This window comes from Panulirus ornatus, chromosome 10, assembly GCF_036320965.1.
Source record: "Panulirus ornatus isolate Po-2019 chromosome 10, ASM3632096v1, whole genome shotgun sequence".
NCBI classification, from domain to species: Eukaryota; Metazoa; Arthropoda; class Malacostraca; order Decapoda; family Palinuridae; genus Panulirus; species Panulirus ornatus.
The window spans coordinates 25,911,681-25,924,189 of NC_092233.1; the positions used below are offsets into that span (position 1 = coordinate 25,911,681).

Here is a 12,509-nt window from a genome sequence, read left to right on the forward strand (position 1 = left end):
TTCCACATCCAGGCCCCACACAGCTTTCCATGGTTTACCCCAGACGCTTCACATGCCCTGATTCAATCCACTGACAGCACGTCAACCCCGGTATACCACATCCTTCCAGTTCACTCTATCCCTTGCACGCCTCTCACCCTCCTGCATGTTCAGGCCCCGATCGCTCAAAATCTTTTTCACTCCATCCTTCTACCTGCAATTTGGCCTCCCACTTCTTGTTCCCTCCGCCCGACACATGTATCCTCTTTGTCAATCTTTCCTCACTCATTCTATCCATATGTCCAGATTTTTTCAACACACTCTTCTGCTCTCTCGACCACATTCTTTTTATTACCACACATCTCTCTCACCCTTTTATTACTTACTCGATCAAACCACCTCACACCACATAGTGGCCTTAAACATTTCAATTTTACCACATCCACCCTCCTCCGTACAACCCTATCTACAGTCCATGCCTCGCAACCATATGATATTGTTGGAGCTACTATTCCTTCAAACACTCCCATTACCCCCGGGGATAAGGGAGAAAGAATACTTCCCACGTATTCCCCGCGTGTCGTAATAAAAGACGACTAAAGGGGGCGGGAGCGGGGTGGGGGAGGGGGCATGAAACCCTCCCCTATTTACATTTCAATTTCTGAAAGAGGAAACAGAAGAAAGCGGGGAGTGCTCATATATATATATATATATATATATATATATATATATATATATATATATATATATATATATATATATATATAATGAGCCTAGGACTTCTTTTATCGATCACTTGTAGTTTCGCGAGTGTTCATGTAGGGACAAGTAACGTCCTTTGGGGTCCACGACAAAGCTTGGAATGAGTGAATAAGGAACAGGAATATGACGCACCTGTTCTTGTGTAGTTTACGTGGCAAGTAGTTCACGTGGCCGCTGTGTATCTTTATGTTCCTTTACGTTCATTCAAAAGAACTTTGTCAAAGTTCTAACTTGGAAGGCAACAGTGAATGTATGTTGAAGGACCAGGGACGGGTTAACAAGGGTACTGAAGGAATACATTGACCAAGCTTTACCTTTATTCGCTGTGACTTTTATACACCGTTTATCAGCGAACGACCATGCAGAAGGAACAGTGGAATAAGAATATTTATCATTCACCATTAAGGTACAAACGATTACACTTATATGTATATCAGGAATGTATTTTTTTCTAAACGTTTAGATCAACTAACTTGTATCCCGCAAATCTCGGTATGGCTGATTTTGCCGTGAGGTTCTTAGACTAACTATTTAATTTCATATCTGGAAAACGTCACAAACCTCATATATCAATGTATCTCACCCTGACCACTTTCGTCTTCACCGATATTCTTTTGTATCTTCGCACGTCGTAAATATTCTCATTTTGCTTCCTTGTCTGGTCTAAAAGTTACGTACAACAGTGACGTTTCAGTCTAATGTTCTAGTTTTTCTTAAGCTAGAGTATTCATCTTGCCGGAGGGAGTAAAGTCGGCAACAAACGGATTTGATCATAACGTGTAAGTTTCATCAGTCGTCCGAACCAATGGAAGGTTCCGGAAGTATAACCTCGCTACCTTGAGTTGGAATTTGACTTGTATAGAATTTTGAGTTCAGTGGATCGGAAGTGGAGTCATGGTTTTTCAGCCGTTTAATAGATCTGTTTATTGAGCAGAAGCGGTGACTAACGTTTCCCAGGTGCTGTTTTACCTTGTCCTAATTTTCTGGTTCTTACAGGCCCCGTTAAGACGTTAGTGTATGGGAGCTGCTGATGGCGTCTTTGACAAAGACTCAGATGTGGATTTTACAGTAATGGTTTAATAGTTAAAAAGCAAGTGTTGAATATGATTAGCTGATAAAAGGTAGAGATGGAGAAAAACAGGAAACTGAAGGGAAAATTCGCTACTTTTATTCCTTAAAGGCAAATGTGTCTGCTGTTATGTCGTCAATAATTGTGTTGAGACACGAGCTTTCAGCGATTAAACAATTCCTATTAATATTTGGCAATATTTTCAAGCACTCGAAGAGATCAAGCAAAAGTCGATGGGTTTACGTAACGTTGGTTGCTTGCAAGCGTCTGCCACCTGCTTCTGCTGGCCGCTTGAACACTCACCTCGTAAATAAATCGCGCTTATTACTATCCGGCTCAGCAACGCCCAGGTATAGGGATATAATACCATCATACTCTTTTTTCATTATCAACAGAATAATAAAGAATATCCTCATATGAACCATACATATAGCAGGAACAAAAATATAAAGGTGAATCATATGGAAAACTTATGACAGAAGAATCCAGTTTTTCCTGTCATACCTCAGTGGCGGACGCCTTAAGGGTGAGAATTAACACTATTAATGGCTGTACCTACCCTTGGGCTGCTGGGAGGTGACAACGGTGAGTGAGATGTAGCTGGTCTCTGATGATGATGATGATGATGGTCGTGGTGGTGGTGGTGTGAGGCGGCGTCCTCAACCGTGCCACTCTCGCTACGCTCTCCCACTCCGGCCTTACTAAGTGCCCGCGGGGTTTTTATGTGCCCGCCTGTTGCTAGACCACGTGACCAGCGCTACATCAAGCCTCCCGTCCGTCCATGACTCCGCCCTACACTTCCCCCCATAGTACCCAGTGGCTGACAACCCCTCCCCCCCCAGCCACCAATTACAAGATCCCCGCCACCCTGTCTCCATACTGCCTCATCTCATGGCTAAGGAATTGCCAAGGTCGGCGGGTGTAGTGACGACACGAGGGACGTCCCACAGGAGGAAGTGTGTGTATATTCGGCTGGTGCTGTCGCCCTTAACGACCTCCACGCCCTCTTGCATCCGCCACCAAGATGCTGCTGATGCTGGGTTCCTCATCGTTGCATCCAGTCAGGGTCGTTATTTCACTTTTAATTTTTAAGGGTTTCTGTCTTGAATCAAATTCTGTACACAGGAAATGTTGCTGGCGACACACGGAGTCTGCAACCCCGACGTTGCTCTGTTTTAGAAAAGGCCAAGGACGACTAACTGGATAAGGACAAGGACGACTGTCCACTAACTCAACGTGATAGGGAAAGCAGGACGTTGCTCAGCAAGAAGCTTCCTGGCTGTGATGTGTTTAATTATAAAATGGCTATTCTCATCAGTTGATTACTCTTTGTATGTCGATATTCTTTCCAGAAATCTTCAACATTTAGCTGAGGGGGAGGAACAAAGATATTTCCTTAAACGTGATAGTCAAAGAGAGATTTGTCGTGACATTTCCACGGGCCACATTAAGAAAATTAAAATTCCCGAAGATATTAGAGAAACTGTGGTGAGCAAGACAATACAACTAAGGTTGTGAAGACCCCTAAGGGCAAGATGACTTTAAGAAAAGAGGGGCAATATATCTTCAGACGTTCTTCTCGGAGAAGCATTCTCTTGTCATGGTTCTCGAGATGCACAATAAAATGTTTAAGTAATTTGACTCTAAGGTCAGTGCTTAATCTGTTAAATGGTCAATAATGAGTCCATGTGCATTTTTTTTTTTTTTATTTTAGACCAAACTGCCACATATAGTAAGCATATGATTTATGTCGGCGTCTTAAAGAGAATATCGTTACAATGCCATCATCATGTACTACAAAAGTATGTCAAATTAGGGTAGTCATGATGAACTTTAATAGATACCAGAATGTTGGAAGAGATCAAAGTTGTCACAATACATCATAACAACTCTAAATCTTTATAGAACAGTAGATGTAATATGACAGTTGTCATTGCCATTTTAACAATAATTATAAGAGGATGCATTTTCCTAGAACGGTAAAGAAGCCTAATGGAACGACTCTTGAAAAATCACCTTAGATGAGTACTCGTATTACTGTTAACAACCTGCGTGTTTTACCCTCACCGCTCTGAAGCGAGGCTTCGAGGTACAGTGGCTACAGAGCAATCCACGAGTCATAGGGTCCGAATCCCAGACAGGCAGCAGGTTCACACAGCCAACCCCAGTTGTCATCCTCACCTCTGGAGTTGGCCGATGACTGTGTACGTGGCGTAAGCTCGGTATATACATATGTGTATGTATATATAAGATTAAGACATTGCCGATACATTAGGGTTAACAGACTGGGTAACCTCAGCGAATTATTTACTCGGTAATGATATAATTCGTCCGTCCCATAGGCATGGTGGCTGGTTAGCATCTGTGGTGTCAAATATAATGATATACGTAGGGATTCTCAAGCATATTTCACTTGATTCTCTTAGTTCAGTCATTACAGAAGACACGTCAGTTTGCTAGAGACGAGCATCTCAAGAATGAATTAAAAATATCTTCAATTATAACAGTGAAATCGGCATGCAGTGCCGTGAAGGACATGCCAAACGGCTTAAGATTAGCGTTATGAGAACCTATCCCGATCTATTGTGCCAGTGTATGTTTCTTTCGAAAGGTTTCGAGACACTGTACATTGTGTTACATCTAGTTCTAGTTCTTTCTCAGTAACTTGCCACACGTATCTGGGGGCAGGTGTTACTCTTGCTGTGACCCTGGCAGGGTCGAGTCCTGCTGGAAAAGATATAAGTGCATTTGATGCGCATGTTCTCAGAGTGTTTAGTATCCCCAGCTTTTATATTATTGCATGGGTCTTTTGTTAGGAATTACTTATTAACCGACTTACTCGTCATTCCTGAGCTATTATCCATATTTGCTTGATACATCCACATCGTCAAGTTGACGCAGTGCAGTGATACAGGAGGGCATTCGTAGAATATATATTGCACGTGTATTTGGCATGGCTTCAAGAATATCCATTCAGACATTTCTTACTTTCTACGTACATAAAGCGTGAGAACGGTTGGGCGGAGTTATTTTTATCCCAGTGAGTAAAAAATAACCAACCCATTGTGTCCATTGTTGACAAGATTTCGTCTGCATTATGTACCCGCCATTTCACATTGCGTGGTTTCTTTCCCCATAACATACAGATTGTAATAATACACACACACACACACACACACACACACACACACACACACTTATGAGAAGACGCTCTAAACTGCAGACAGTATAATAAGCATAGACGGCAAACTCCTGGAATAGACAGACAGAAAGTAAATGACAACACTTGCAAAGGAAAAACTACCTAAACGAGAATTAACTTGGATTCTGAGAAATGACGTCTTGTCTACGATTAATCTGGTCTTTTTTGTGGTTGCAGTGAGCAGGAGGCGAGACATAAGACAATTATGGGTGAGTGGACCACTTGTTCTTGGGCCGCTCGCTAGGAGACATTAATTTGACGCTGTCCAGGCGTACATAAGCAAAAAGCTCTTATGATGGACTGGAAATGATGTAAGAGGAGGGGAAGCGGAAAGAAGGCATCTCTTCAGGTGGAATTATACACCCAGTCTCGCCCCGCACATTGCCTACCATGGCGCTTTGTATTATACTCGAGTATGCTTGTGGATCATGGTCATCATATAAGAAAAATGAAATGCATATACCGAGTTAGTAAACACCTTCAGAGAGATGTAGACGGGCTCCCGGCTTGATGAAATTCAACTCGACTAAATGCAAAGTGATGGAGATGAGACGCAGTGAAATGAGGACAGTTTATGCTTGTCATTTTGCAAGAAGCAAATTATGGGGATCTACATGCGAGAAGGACTTGGGGGTTGACATGTTACCATGCGTGTCACCAGCACACCACGTAAGAAAATTGTAGAGGTAACGTATATACCGGCCAATCTAGAAATTGCCTTCCATGCATAGTTTAGATTATGATATATATATATATATATATATATATATATATATATATATATATATATATATATATATATATATATATATATATATATTATCCCTGGGGATAGGGGATGAAGAATACTTCCCACGTAATCCCTGCGTGTCGTAGTAGGCGACTAAAAGGGGAGGGAGCAGGGGGCTGGAAATCCTCCCCTCTCGTTTTTTTTTTTTTTTAATTTTCCAAAAGAAGGAACAGAGTGGGGCCGGGTGAGGATATTCCACAAAGGCCCAGTCCTCTGTTCTTAACGCTATCTCGCTAACGCGGGAAATGGCGAATAGTTTAAAAGAAAAGAAAAGAATATATATATATATATATATATATATATATATATATATATATATATATATATATATATATATATATATATATAATTTTTTATATCTTTATTATCATACTTTGTCGCTGTCTCCCGCGTAAGCGAGGTAACGCAAAGGAAACAGACGAAAGAAATGGCCCAACCCTCCACATACACATGTACATACATAAACGCCCACACACGCACATATACATACCTATACATTTCAACGAATACATACATATACATACACAGAAATATACATATATACACATGTACATATTCATACTTGCTGCCTTCATCCTTTCTCGTCGCCACCACGCCACACATGAAATGGTACCCCTCTCCCCCCGTGCGCGCGCAAGGTAGCACTAGGAAAAGACAACAAAGGCCCCATTCGTTCACACTTAGTCTCTAGCTGTCATGTATAATGCACCGAAACCACAGCTCCCTTTCCACATCCAGGCCCTACAAAACTTTCCATGGTTTACCCCAGACGCTTCACAAGCCCTAGTTCAATCCATTGACAGCACGTAGACCCCGGTATACCACATCGTTCCAATTCACTCTATTCCTTGCACGCCTTTCACCCTCCTGTATGTTCAGGCCCCGATCGCTCAAAATCCTTTTCACTCCACCCTTCCACCTCCAATTTGGTCTCCCACTTCTCGTTCCTTCCACCTCTGACACATATATCCTCTTTGTCAATCTTTCCTCACTCATTCTCTCCATGTGACCAAACCATTTCAATACACCCTCTTCTGCTCTCTCAACCACACTCCTTTTATTACCACTCATCTCTCTTACCATTTCATTACTCAATCGTTAAAACCATCTCACACCATATATTATCCTCAAACATCTCCTTTCCAACACATCCACCCTCCTCCGCACAACCGTATCTATAGCCCATGCCTCGCAACCATATAACATTGTTGGAACCGCTATTCCTTCAAACATACCCTTTTTTGCTCTCCCAGATAACGTTCTTGCCTTTCACACATTCTTCAACGCTCCCAGAACCTTCGCCCCCTCCCCCTATCCAGTGACTCACTTCCGCTTCCATGGTTCCATCCGCTGCTAAATCCACTCCCAGATGTCTAAAACGGTTCACTTCCTCCAGTTTTTCTCCATTCGAACTAACCTCCCAATTAACTTGTCCCTCAACCCTACTGAACTTAATAATAGCCTTGCTCTTATTCACATTTACTCTCCGCTTTCTTCTTTCATACACTTTACCAAAGTCAGTCACCAACTTCTGCAGTTTCTCGCCCAAATCAGCCACCAACGCTTATTATCAGCGAACAACTGACTCACTTCCCAAGCCCTCTCATCCACAACAGACTCTATACTTGCTCCTCTCTCCATAACTCTTGCATTAAACTCCCTAACAACCCCATCCATAAACAAATTAAACAACCATGGAGACATCACGCTCCCCTACCGCAAACCAACAGTTACTGGGAACCAATTACTTTTCTCGCTTCCTACTCGTACACATGCCTTACATCCTCGATAAAAACTTTTCACTGCTTCTAGCAACTTACCTCCCACACCATATACTCTTAATACCTTCCACAGAGCGTCTCTGTCAACTCTGTTATGTGCTTTCTCCAGATCCATGAATGCTACATACAAATTCATCTCATTTTCTAAGTATTTCTCACATACATTCTTCAAAGCAAACACCTGTCAATACCCCTCCCCTCTATATAATTCCCCAGGAATACTCAACAAACTTACACCTCTGTAATTTGAACACTCACCTTTATCCCCTTTGCCTTTTCTACAGTGGCACTATGCATGCATTTCGCCAATCCTCTGGCACTTCACCATGAACCATACATACAATGTATATCCTTACCAACCAGTCAACAACACAGTCACCCCCTTTTTTAATAAATTCCACTGCAATACCATCGAAATCCGCCGCCTTACCGGCTTTCATTTTCCGCAAAGATTTCACTACTTCTTCTCTGTTTACCAAACCATTTTCCCTGACCCTCTCACCTCGCACACCACCTCGACTAAAACACCTTATATCTGCCATTCTATCATCGAACACATTCAACAGACCTTCAAAATACTCACTCCATCTCCTTCTCACTTCACCACTACTTGTTATCACCTCCCCATTAGCCCTCTTCGCTGATGCTCCCATTTGTTCTCTTGTCTTACGCACTTTATTTACCTCCTTATAAAACATCTTTTTATTCTCCCTGAAATTTAACGATGTTCTCTCACCCCAACTCTCAATTGCACCTTTCTCTTGACCTCCCGCCTCTTTCTTTTATACATCTCCCAGTCATTTGCACTATTTCCCTGGAAAAATCGTCCACATACCTCTCTCCTCTTTTTCACTAACAATCTTACTTCTTTATTCCATCACTCACTACCCTTTCTTCTCTGCCCACCTTCCACCTTTCTCATGGCACAATCATCTTATGCGCACGCCATCACTACTGCCCTAAATACATCCCATTCCTTCCCCAGTCTCCTTACGTCATTTGCTCTCACCTTTTTCCATTCTGCACTCAATCTCTCCTAGTACATCCTCACACAAGTCTCATTTTCAAGCTTGCTTACTCTCATCATTCTCTTCACCCCAACGTTTTCTCTTCTTTCCTAAAAACCTCTGCAAATCTTCACCTTCGCCTCCACAAGATAATGATCAGACATCCCTCCAGTTGCCCCTCTCAGCACATTAACATCCAAGTCTCTCCTTCACGCGCACACCAATTAACACGTAATTCAATAACGCTCTTTGGACTTCTCTCGTACTTACATATGTCTCCTTATGTATATCTCTCTTTTTAAACCAGGTATTCCCAATCACCAGTCCTTTTTCAGCACACAAATCTAAAGCGCTTCACCATTTCCATTTACAACACTGAACACCCCATGTACGCCAATTATACCCTTAACTGCCACATTACTCACCTCTGCATTCAAATCACCCATCACTTTAACCCGGTTTCGTGCATCAAAGCTACTAACATACTCACTCAGCTGCTCCCAAAACACTTGCCTCTCATGATCTTTCTTTTCATGAAAAAAATATCGTTAATGGGATTGCCTTGATTAGGGCCTCAGCTGCTTGAACCGTCTCAGCTAAAAAGAGAGAGAGAAAAAAAAAGAATCTCATAGAAATCCAACAGATTTTTCATCGACGTGTGCGTGGCTAAGCCGTGCCTGCTTGCCGGATTCATCGGTGAGGTGAACGTACCCTGGCTTTCCTCTGCAGTGCATGAGTCTTTGGTGGAATGATTTGTTTGATCTGTAGCGGTATCAGCGGCGTCTATATAGTGTACCACGTGCCCAGCCTGTAAGTCGTAGCGCAGAAGGATTACAGAGGTCACACAGGCTTTTTGACAGATGGTGATGGATGGTTGGTTGTTTGGACTAGGCCTATCAACTGCCAGGGTCATTAAGGCCGTCAGTCAGTGTAAGTTACATCAACCAACCGAAGACTCTTTAACACCTTCTTCATGTGTTAAAGATAATTCTAAGACCACATATACACTCTCACTTTGCATGTGATCAGATGGTAAGATCTTTTTCTTCTTATATATAGGTGAAACGGCAGCTGAATGAATGCCCCATTCCCAGAATCTGTATTCCCTGAAGCAATCTGACCAACAGGCTTCTCATAGAGTTTCCTTCGTACATCTGAGATGTGCACCGACCTGTCTGTACGATGTTGAGTTCGAGGTACCAGGTTGATGGTACAGCTGAGGACCACGCATTCTTGGCTTTCCTGTACTGAAACTGAGGTTGGCCAGAGCAACCAAGTCTTCTGCCTTTGTACCGACTGACTGACCTTGCGATATCAAGGGTAACACAACCTTCAGTGGCGCAGACACTGACAACTACTGTTGTTGTTGTTGTTGTTGTTGTTTTTCTATGTACGGAATTGCGTTGCAATGAAGCAACTGTTGAGCAAGCGGTTCACTCACTGCATAGGAGAGAGAGAGAGAGAGAGAGAGAGAGAGAGAGAGAGAGAGAGAGAGAGAGAGAGAGAGAGAGAGAGAGAGAGGAATTATTGTATGTTATTTTAGACAAAATGAAGCTTCCCGTTTTTCAAGGACCCTTCCGGTAAAACCAAAAACCCAGCAACACCGACAGAGCGGAAAATGTAAATCAACAAGAACGGAAGCCAACAACAAAAACAACAACAACAAAGCTGAGAGAAACGTTATGCAAGGAAACCATCCGCGATTAGAACGTTTAAATTGTTATGGTATCCTAGTGTTACGGTATCCTAGTGTTACGGTATCAGTGTTACGGTATCCTAGTATTACGGTTTCCTAGTATTACGGTATCCTAGTGTTACGGTATCAGTGTTACGGTATCCTAGTATTACGGTTTCCTAGTATTACGGTATCCTAGTGTTACGGTATCCTAGTGTTACGGTATCCTAGTGTTACGGTATCAGTGTTACGGTATCCTAGTATTACGGTTTCCTAGTATTACGGTATCCTAGTGTTACGGTATCCTAGTGTTACGGTATCAGTGTTACGGTATCCTAGTATTACGGTATCCTAGTATTATGGTATCCTAGTGTTACGGTATCAGTGTTACGGTATCCTAGTGTTACGGTATCCTAGTGTTACGGTATCCTAGTATTACGGTATCCTAGTGTTACGGTATCCTAGTGTTACGGTATCAGTGTTACGGTATCCTAGTATTACGGTATCCTAGTATTACGGTATCCTAGTGTTACGGTATCAGTGTTACGGTATCCTAGTATTACGGTATCCTAGTATTACGGTATCCTAGTGTTACGGTATCCTAGTGTTACGGTATCCTAGTATTATGGTGTCCTAGTGTTACGGTATCCTAGTGTTACGGTATCCTAGTGTTACGGTATCCTAGTATTACGGTATCCTAGTGTTACGGTATCCTAGTATTATGGTGTCCTAGTGTTACGGTATCCTAGTGTTACGGTATCCTAGTGTTACGGTATCCTAGTATTACGGTATCCTAGTATTATGGTGTCCTAGTGTTACGGTATCCTAGTGTTACGGTATCCTAGTATTATGGTGTCCTAGTGTTACGGTATCCTAGTGTTACGGTATCCTGGTGTTACGGTATCCTAGTATTACGGTATCCTAGTATTACGGTATCCTAGTGTTACGGTATCAGTGTTACGGTATCAGTGTTACGGTATCCTAGTGTTACGGTATCCTAGTGTTACGGTATCCTAGTGTTACGGTATCCTAGTCATGGCTGTTCTGAATTTGGATCGTGAGATGAAGTGTTGGTTTGGGCCAGCTTTCTATAAACAGCACCAGTAGGGAAGAGAAGATTCGGAAGAAAAATTGGTATAACTTGGTGCCAGAAGACATGGGAATAGTAGCAGCTCTTCTAATGGAACTTCTGTAAAAGCAACGGTCCGTTGTGCGTGCCTTTGGGACAATCATTGGGCCATGTATGTTAAGGAGCCTTGATTAAGGCAAACAAACTCAACAAAAGAATCTTTTTGAAAAGTTCCCAGTAAAAACTGGAGTGGAACCCACCTTCTGGCGGGATGGATACAAACTTTTCTGGTACTTGAAACATGGCAAGGATAGCCATCCTCACTGTACGCCCTGAGTCTCTACGGTGACTCATGAACGGAAACACATGGTTGTTAAGCTTTCGGAGCAAGACAGAAAGCCTCTATAAAGTAGCCATGGGCTGAAGGTGTGGTAGCTTTAACACGGCCTCGAAACTGCGAGACCATGAAGCTAAGGACTACTGATTGCCTTTATATAAAGTACAGAAGAGTTCACACACTGCGAAGCTAAGAACGAGAGTGGGGAGCAAGGCCATAAGAATTGCATAATAGCTTTTGTTGCTAAAAAAAAAAGTACCAGACTTTTGACGCACAGGACCTCTTAAGACCCTGTCGAGAAAGAGAGAGATATCCCCTCAAATAAGAAGTCTTAGGATTCTATATCCCTGTGATATCAAGTTACTAAATCCACTAAAGATGGATTAGGTTTGATGGGAAGGTTGGTGACTGGAAACGAATATGTAGAACAAAACTTTCATCAAACTAAAATGTCGTGGAGGAGATTCTCTGGTGGTTCCCTAATTGGCCTAACAACTCACTGCTATACTCTAATTGGCGTCACCATTTGATGCTATAACTGAGAAACGAGTAACAGAGAACCCAAAATTTCATGATTATTAGGACTGGAATATTTGCTAAAAGCTTGGCCTATGTTTTAACGAAGTAAGACTGAAGTGTCGTTCCTTGAAACGGAATATTCACTTTCTGTGACTGTAATACGGAATTGAGTCCACGTTTGAAAAGTAAAGAAAGAAAAAAAAAATGTCCATCTTGTGTATAATCACATGACTATGCAAGGCCACAGAACAGGGTTAGTTAAAGTGCCATATAATCATCCTCACTTAGAACTTGGATATAAGAAGGAAAACTAGTTTGC

The 12,509-nt window shown here is 42.2% G+C and overlaps 1 protein-coding gene across 1 annotated transcript in view; it reads right to left on the bottom strand.

Moving 5' to 3' along the window:
• Window positions 1-2,531, bottom strand: part of LOC139750830 (neuroparsin-A-like) — a 37,862-nt gene extending 35,331 nt beyond the window's left edge. Inside the window, exon 1 of the mRNA XM_071665604.1 lies at window positions 2,370-2,531. The gene's annotated coding sequence lies outside the window, so the exon portion shown is untranslated. The remainder of the gene's footprint in view (window positions 1-2,369) is intronic.
• Window positions 2,532-12,509: the final 9,978 nt, after the last annotated feature.